A 7,538-nucleotide genomic window follows, 5' to 3' on the forward strand; every position below is an offset into this window, starting at 1 on the left:
CAATTAGGATGATGATCAGATTATGCTTATTGTTGCATTTTCTAATTTAAAGTAATTGAATAAGAGATTTTGACATTCAGGTTTGGTTATGCTGTGGATATGTTAGTAATTGTCTGAGTTCTGTCCTTGGTGCTCCTCTCTGTGCTTTGCCCGTCTGTCCTGTCAGCTTTGCTTTTATGGTGTGCTCCCTCAGAAACTCAGCTGTAGCTGTGCTTTTTTTCCCTGCACTTCTGCCACAAGAGAACCTGCCTTAGGAGGCAGGAGGGATAATGATTGTTCCTGACAGAGAACAGTTAGCCTGGGCTGGTGAGATGAAAGTGCCTTCCCCAACTACCAGATCAGAGTGGAGATGCAAGTGAGCACTTCAGAGAGGCAGGAACAGCCGGAGAGTTAGAGTATACAGTGTAGTGGCAAGAAGAATTTTTATCTTTGTCTGACAAAGTCCTGAGAGATTTAAGTCCCTTGGTGATTTTGAAGTCCCTCTAGAGAGCTGTGTGTTACTTTGGGTTTTGACTCCTTTGACAGTTTGACTATTTGGCTTCCTCAAAATTGTGTAGAAAGTGTGGGAAGGAAGAGAAAATTAAAACCAACCTTCCCAACTGTAACATAGCATACTGTCCTGAATTCTTCCTCCCTTCCCACTTTTTGCAAGGCAGCACAAGACTGGCACTCTTTCTTTCTTAAGTTCCTTGTGCCTGAATGTTGTAGCACAGTTGTTTTGTCTCCTGGCATGGATCTGAACATTTCTGATTTACTTCTTTGCATCTTGGTATAGGGCTAAACCAGTAGGAATAAATCAGCATGCACACAGGAATGCACGCAGTACAGAAATTGGTTTCCCAGTTGTATTTGTCACCACTGAAGTGGCTGCATGGCCACATTCAGGGATCTGTTTCCCATGGTTTTAGTGCTGCTCTTGTAATCAAAGGCAAGAGCTGAGAGCTTGGTTCTTCTGTACATCATGTGCAAGATGGTGCAGACATGGAATTACAAGTTCAAAGCAAACTGAGCTGCCCATCAGGCATGGAAAAGGTGGGTAATTATTTTCCTGTAAACCCATTATCTGTTGTTTGGCTAAATATTAAATAAATATTGCCCAGCTGTCTGAGGATAGCAGCAAGACAGCAGCATGATTTAACTCAGGGGTCAGGTGCATCCTTTGGCAGAATTCCTAAACATGAGCTCATTGTGACTGCTGATGTGCAGTGGCTGTGTCAAGCTCTCTGAAATCTATTTTGTAATGAGCTTGCTACAAATTTATTAGATTCAGTTGGGTTTATTGGTTGAGCATGTGAGATTCTTAACAATAGGCATTGTCACACTGAATTTTAAAAACTATGGATTTATTTGAGTAGCTGTTACAAGACAAATGTTGCAAAATACTGCATCTGATTTTGTGTGCAGGGCCTGATGCCTCCCAAAACTCTGAGCCTGTTTCCAGCTTAACAGGTAGCATCCCCCACGTGTCCTAATGACACCAGGCCCACGAGTGACCACTGGATTAAAAAGTGAATCCTATTGTACAGTGAGCCTGTGCACATCACTACTTCTGGCTGTCCTTAAAGCCAAGCCAGGAGTCCACAGAGCCCCACACCTGAGAGATGGGCTCTTTTTCATTACCATGACACAGCAGTGAAAAGTATTTTGCTGTCTGCAACTGTCTGTCTTCTCAGCCAGAAGAAAAACACAGCTTTTGCCTTCCTGTTTTAAACTCCACCTGTTTTGCACATAGATTTGACTTTTCTCCTGGCCACTTGCCTTCCTGTTTTCAACTTCACCTGTTTTGCATATAGGTTTGACTTTTCTCCTGGCCATTTCCCTTTGAGAAGGCTTGCAGATTTGAGCCTACTCTGGCCAAAAAATGGCTTAATGATTTTCAAGTTCCCTCTGGCTAAGACCTGTCAGGGTGCCACTGTTTGCATTTGATGCATAGAGGTACAGCATAAAAAATAGAAACCATCCAACCAAAAAAACTTCCAAATATCCCACATTATCATTGTCTCTTCCCTGAATGTTCTTAAAGCTCTCGCTGCAAAAGACTCCTAATGGTCTAAAGCCAAAAGAGGCTGGAATTTGGCCTGGCCTTTTTTTTCACAGGCTGATGGTAGCTGGTGACTTGCTGATTTCCCCACCCAGGATTCGTTTCCCTTATCTGCATGGCAATTTCATACCACAGCAAAGGAAAGAAAAGGCATTTTGAAAAGAAAGAGAACACAGTTCCACAAGAATTCCCCTAGAGGTCGGTGTAATCATGAAATCTGGTACTTCTGGATGAAACATTCATCCCTTAATAGGACTGAACCCTGGAAAGAAAAATTTGCATTTAACAGGTGTTAAAATGTGTGAAAAGAGTAACAGCAACGTAACTGATTAATTTAAGTGATTTAACTAATTTAACAACCACATTAAGGACAAGGGGGAAGAATGTGGGAAACTGAAATTTGTAGCCAAGAAGTGCAACAGTGAGAGCAGAAGATCTGGAAACAAACCAGCTTCAAAGGGAAATACTGTGGATGTGCAAGGCAAAAGTCAGAAACCTGAGAAGGCCTTTTCAGTTCCCCCCACGATCTCAAGGAACATTTGAGCCAGAAATTTTATGAAAGTGCACTTTTCTCCTCTTTTTAGGAGGACGAAAAGCCAACAGCTAACTTACTAACTATTCTGCATAAATATATATAGAAATGCCCAAAAGTAATAAGATATTCCAATTTATTGCTCTGATACTTGAACTGTGAAAATATTGAAGGAGAAGGAAAGGGAGAAGGAAATGGATTACTGAATAGTGTGTTCATAGACCTGCTGCCACCCAGTGTCAAGTCAAAGTATAAATATAATTAGAAAGGCTACAGAGATAGAATTTTGACAAAAAGTTTAGAAAAGGCAGTTAAAACAGTAAAAACCCTTAACCAGACATGCTTAAAGGATCAAATGTCACACTGCTGGGGTTGTACCTTCCCCTCTTTCAGTAAAGGAGCTGCTTGTTTCATTACAAAGCAAACTTTGTCATCAGGTAAGCATCATTGTAGAGAGATAAGAGCATCAGGTTTTAGCCATGACCTGCTGACTTGTGTCCCCAGTTCTCACAGCCTGCCCTTTTCCCTGGCTGAGGCAGTGGGATCATCCTGAGGTGACCCCTGTGCCAGTCTGGACTGATGCAGGTAATATAGGGCTGCACTTGGTTACTGCAGCTCTCACCTGGCACCTTCCCATTCCCTGCTCTGGCGGGTCTGTGCCAGCAGGACAGGAGTTCTGTTGTCACTTCTCCCTTGGCCCTGGCTAACAGAGGCTGTGGATTGCAGATGCTCCTCTGTTCAGCAGTGCTGAACCAGGATCTAGGGTTCTAATGCCTAATGCAGGCACTCAATTAATTTAATGGAATATAAAAGCCAGGCCAGCACCCCATGGATCTCATCATAAGCTCTTTGTGAGTGCTCGCTGCAATATGTGCTCTGTATCCATGGTCAGGCAAGAGCAACATCATCTTCTGTCAATTCCCTTGGATGCAGAAGATAAAAGCTCTTTTTGGATGGCCTGTCACACAGTTGCCATCTCCTGCCTGAAAGCTTGTTTGGGTTTGGATTTATTCTAGGCCAGTTCCTGCAGAAAATATTGTTCTGTGCTTGCTGGCCAGCCAGGACTGGAGGCAGAGAGAGATGTGTGAATGGATGTCCACTGTTCCAGCTGGCAGCAAACAAAAAGCCCAACCAGTGTGTGAGTGGCTGAGCAGACAGTGCAGGAGCCATGGCACGCATGACAGGTGCTGGATCAGCTCATGCATGAGCATGCCATAGCTTTACTCACGAACAGCCCATGACACTATGAACAACATCCCATCATTTCACACGTGAATGTCCTAAAATGTCATGCATTAGTGCCCCATTAGCTTATGCATGAGTGCCCAATTTATTCAGACCTTAGCATCCAATCACCTCATGCACAAGCACTCAATCTATTGACAAACAAGCCTGAGACAGCTCGCATGAACACCCAATTAATTCATGCCCCAGTGCTCAATCAGCTCACACAGGAGCAGCTATTTCTCATGCACCTACAGCACATGCACAACTGCTGTGCTGGGCAGAAATTGCAGGATTCAGGTCAGTGATGCCATATTCCTACCCTCTGGCACTTCTTGCTGCAGGTGCTTCTCCACTGAAAACTGGCTCTTTTCAAGAGCATCATTAAAGGTCCCTTGTGGTCACCCAGAGGTGCACAAGGAACCCTCCTCTTTCCTCAGAGCACTGAAGGGCTGAGGAACGTGGGCTAGAGCAGGGGCCAGCACATCTGCCCAGCCCTGGAAGAGGCAGAGTGTCTTTGCCAGCCCTGCGCCCAGCACCTGACTTAGTCTATCAGAGTCCAGCACTGCCCCCATCTCTGCCTTTGCTTTCTTCAAGGGTTGTACCAGAATCACAATTTCTCACTATGAGGTAAAAGAATGCTAGTTTTTCCTTACTAAAAAGGTTAGAGTAAGCTACAGAGTGAAGTCACTTTTTGAAGATTATTTGGTTGTGAATCTCTATCCACAACCCTACACTGTTTTGTAAGAAAATGAGGACATTTTCTCAAAATGCTTTGCTACTCAGTCACAAAACCACAGCTTTAACAGAGAACTGGCTGTAATTCTTAGCAAGGCATGAATTTCAATGGTCATCTATAAGAAAACTATGCACAGAACAAAATCCTGAAAATAACATTTACAGATCTTTTGCAGAAAACACATTTGTGTGAGTACATTATCACCTGGCTGCTCCAGTACTGGGATAACGGGATGAAGAACATGGAATTAGAAGGCAGGGAAGCCAAGCTGCTGGGATCACTGGCTGAGACCATCAACCTGACCAAAACATGCCACCTGTATATAACACTGAAACTCTCCCATTCCTCCAACAAGGAAAAATACAAGTTCTATCTCTATGTACAAAGGTTGCAAGGACTATCTTACCTTACAGAACATGCACAGGAAACCGTGCCAATTAACTTCAAGCACAAAGTTTACAAGCACTTATGTGATAGGACACTTGAAGTGAAAACCAGCCGTGGGCTTCCAAAGGCATAACACAGAACAGTGGCAATCCCAGCTCAGCTACCCTTTTGCACTGTTCCTAAGCAAGGCAGCATGATGAGAGACCATTTGCCAAAGGGAACTGGTTTCAGCCAATTCTCGGCCTGGCTGAGAAACTGCAAATTCCAATTTACAAGACTGAAACTCCAAGGTCACTAGAAAAACGTTCCTCCTCATTGCTCACATGAGCCAAAGTTGTTTTTAACTTTCCATACATCTGGAAACCAAAGAGCTCAACCAACACAACACTTCATTGCCTACACAGCGAGATAGCAAAGCTGCGCAGTGATAATGACACTGCACTGTGAGAAAGCTCACAGCTCTTCTACCACAGCTGACAGAGAAGGTTCCAGATGCCTGCTTTCCTTAGACTTCAAATTTTTCTAACACAAAAAGCTAATCAAACATTTCTATGTTACTTGCTGTCTTTGCTAAGCTGCCTGTAGCTGTACTGGACATCTGAGCAGTAACTGGGGGTCATGTAACCTACCCCTGTCCCAAAACCAACTCAAAGACAGCATTCAGGATGTTATCCAGATGCAGGTTGAGAAGAAGAACATTGCCTAGGGAAGTTCCTCCAACAACTCTAAGCAACAGAATCTCTCTTAGAAGTATATACATACATATACACCACTCAGCATGTTCAGTAAGTTATCAAGAACAGCAGCTCTACAACAGTGAAGAGACAGAGACTAGGGACAAAAAATAGATTCCTGTAGCCAAGTGCACTTGAGAACTAGACAAAAACTGAAAAATACAAAGGCTTAATACATTTATTAATAACTGCTGGCATGTATGGTAGAAAAGGCTACAATCTTCATGCACAAGGAATTCGTAAGTACTGGCCAAGCATTGCAAAGCACAGGTTAAACAGAAAGTGAAAGAGCATGCACAACCTCTGCAGGCTTATTAAACTGTTCTGAGCATGTAACTCCATCTCACACTTGTCCAATCAATCTGCTTTTCAGTCCTATTTAAATGCTACAAGGACCAAAATTATGGATTTAGAAAAGGGCTGGGACAGCAGTTGTTTGCAAGTAGCAGGTAGGAAGCAAGTCCAGGTGATAGTTCCCTCCCTGCTCAGGGGTTAATTCCACTCCACTACGAGCAAAGCTGGCAAGCAGAGAACTCAGTTTTCATCTCCTACAAAGGAAACAGCAAATACATATAGAACATGTCACACTTCAGACAACTTTTTTTCCCGAAGGGGCCATAAAAGCAAACGAGCAACCTAATGTGACCCAGGTGGTTACAGCACTCTCTGTCTTCACCTGATCACAGAACAAGCTCATAGCAAGTTACTATACATTCATATAGCTCTATACTTGCTAATAACAAAACACCAATTTAATTACAAAGCTAGCTGGCCAGTAACCTTCCCCTTCAGCTCTAGGCTTTATTACCTCTCTCAGCATTTTCCCATTTAGCACCTTACCCTTCACAGCACCAGCAAACACTACCATGACAAGGATGCTGGGCACCCCGTGAGGTACAACCAGGCCCTCACACCGCACACTGACATTCCCTATGGCTGTGGCTGCCTAGCACCTTTAACATCAGGCCTTAACTGAGAAAGGCAACTGAGAAATTGTTCACAACTTAAGTCAACCTGACCAGAAGCAAAATTCAAACCTTTATTAGGGTAAAACCCCCCCTTAATCTGTGCCTGAGACCAGCTGTTCCATATCTTTCAACTCTAAAACGAGTAGTCACTGCTACAGCTCTACTCTGGACTGACCAGAACTCTGTGCTGTGATGAGACCTTTAACATGCAGATTGGCAGCAGAAGCTTTCACTCAGATATAGGGTATTTTAAATGTTACCCTGCTGTGAGCCAGCCTGTAAATTAGCTTTTAGTACTTTTGCTTCAGAGACAGGACAGTAGCTTAAAAGCAGGTCTACCCTCTGGAAATGAATTTACAGACTCAAGCTCATTTGCAATAATTTGCCCACAAAGTATCTCTTTGTGGCATTTTTCTAGAACTACATCAACACCCACGTAATCAGCAAGTTCCAAAGGTAACTAAAATCCAGGGTGTGCTTACTGATTACCTCACCTATTCCCGTAACATATTCTGCTGGGCATCTTCTACAATTGCAGCAGCTGCTAAAGATAAACACTAGGTAAAATCCATGCATGTTTCCTGAATCATAGTAGTCCAAAATACAGAAAAAGCCTCCTTGACCTTTGTACAGAGCACTATCCTGAGTCACCAAAGTCAGAAATCCCCCACCCATTAAAGTGTAGAGGATTATTACATGCTCTGATGTAGAGCGAAGTAGCAGACTTGCTCCATTAACACTGGCCAATAATTTGTTATTAAAATCACACAGGGACAGGGCACATAGAATAGGAGCTACAATCCAATCCAGCTTGTAGAATTCCCATCCCTTGTAAACAACCTTCCTTAAGTAACACATCCAACCAGATTCTACCTTTGTTATGTAAGGCATTTAGCAATAAGAGAACTGGCTT

This window comes from Lonchura striata, chromosome 4 (genome assembly GCF_050655825.1).
Source record: "Lonchura striata isolate lonStrDom1 chromosome 4, ASM5065582v1, whole genome shotgun sequence".
Taxonomy (NCBI): Eukaryota; Metazoa; Chordata; class Aves; order Passeriformes; family Estrildidae; genus Lonchura; species Lonchura striata.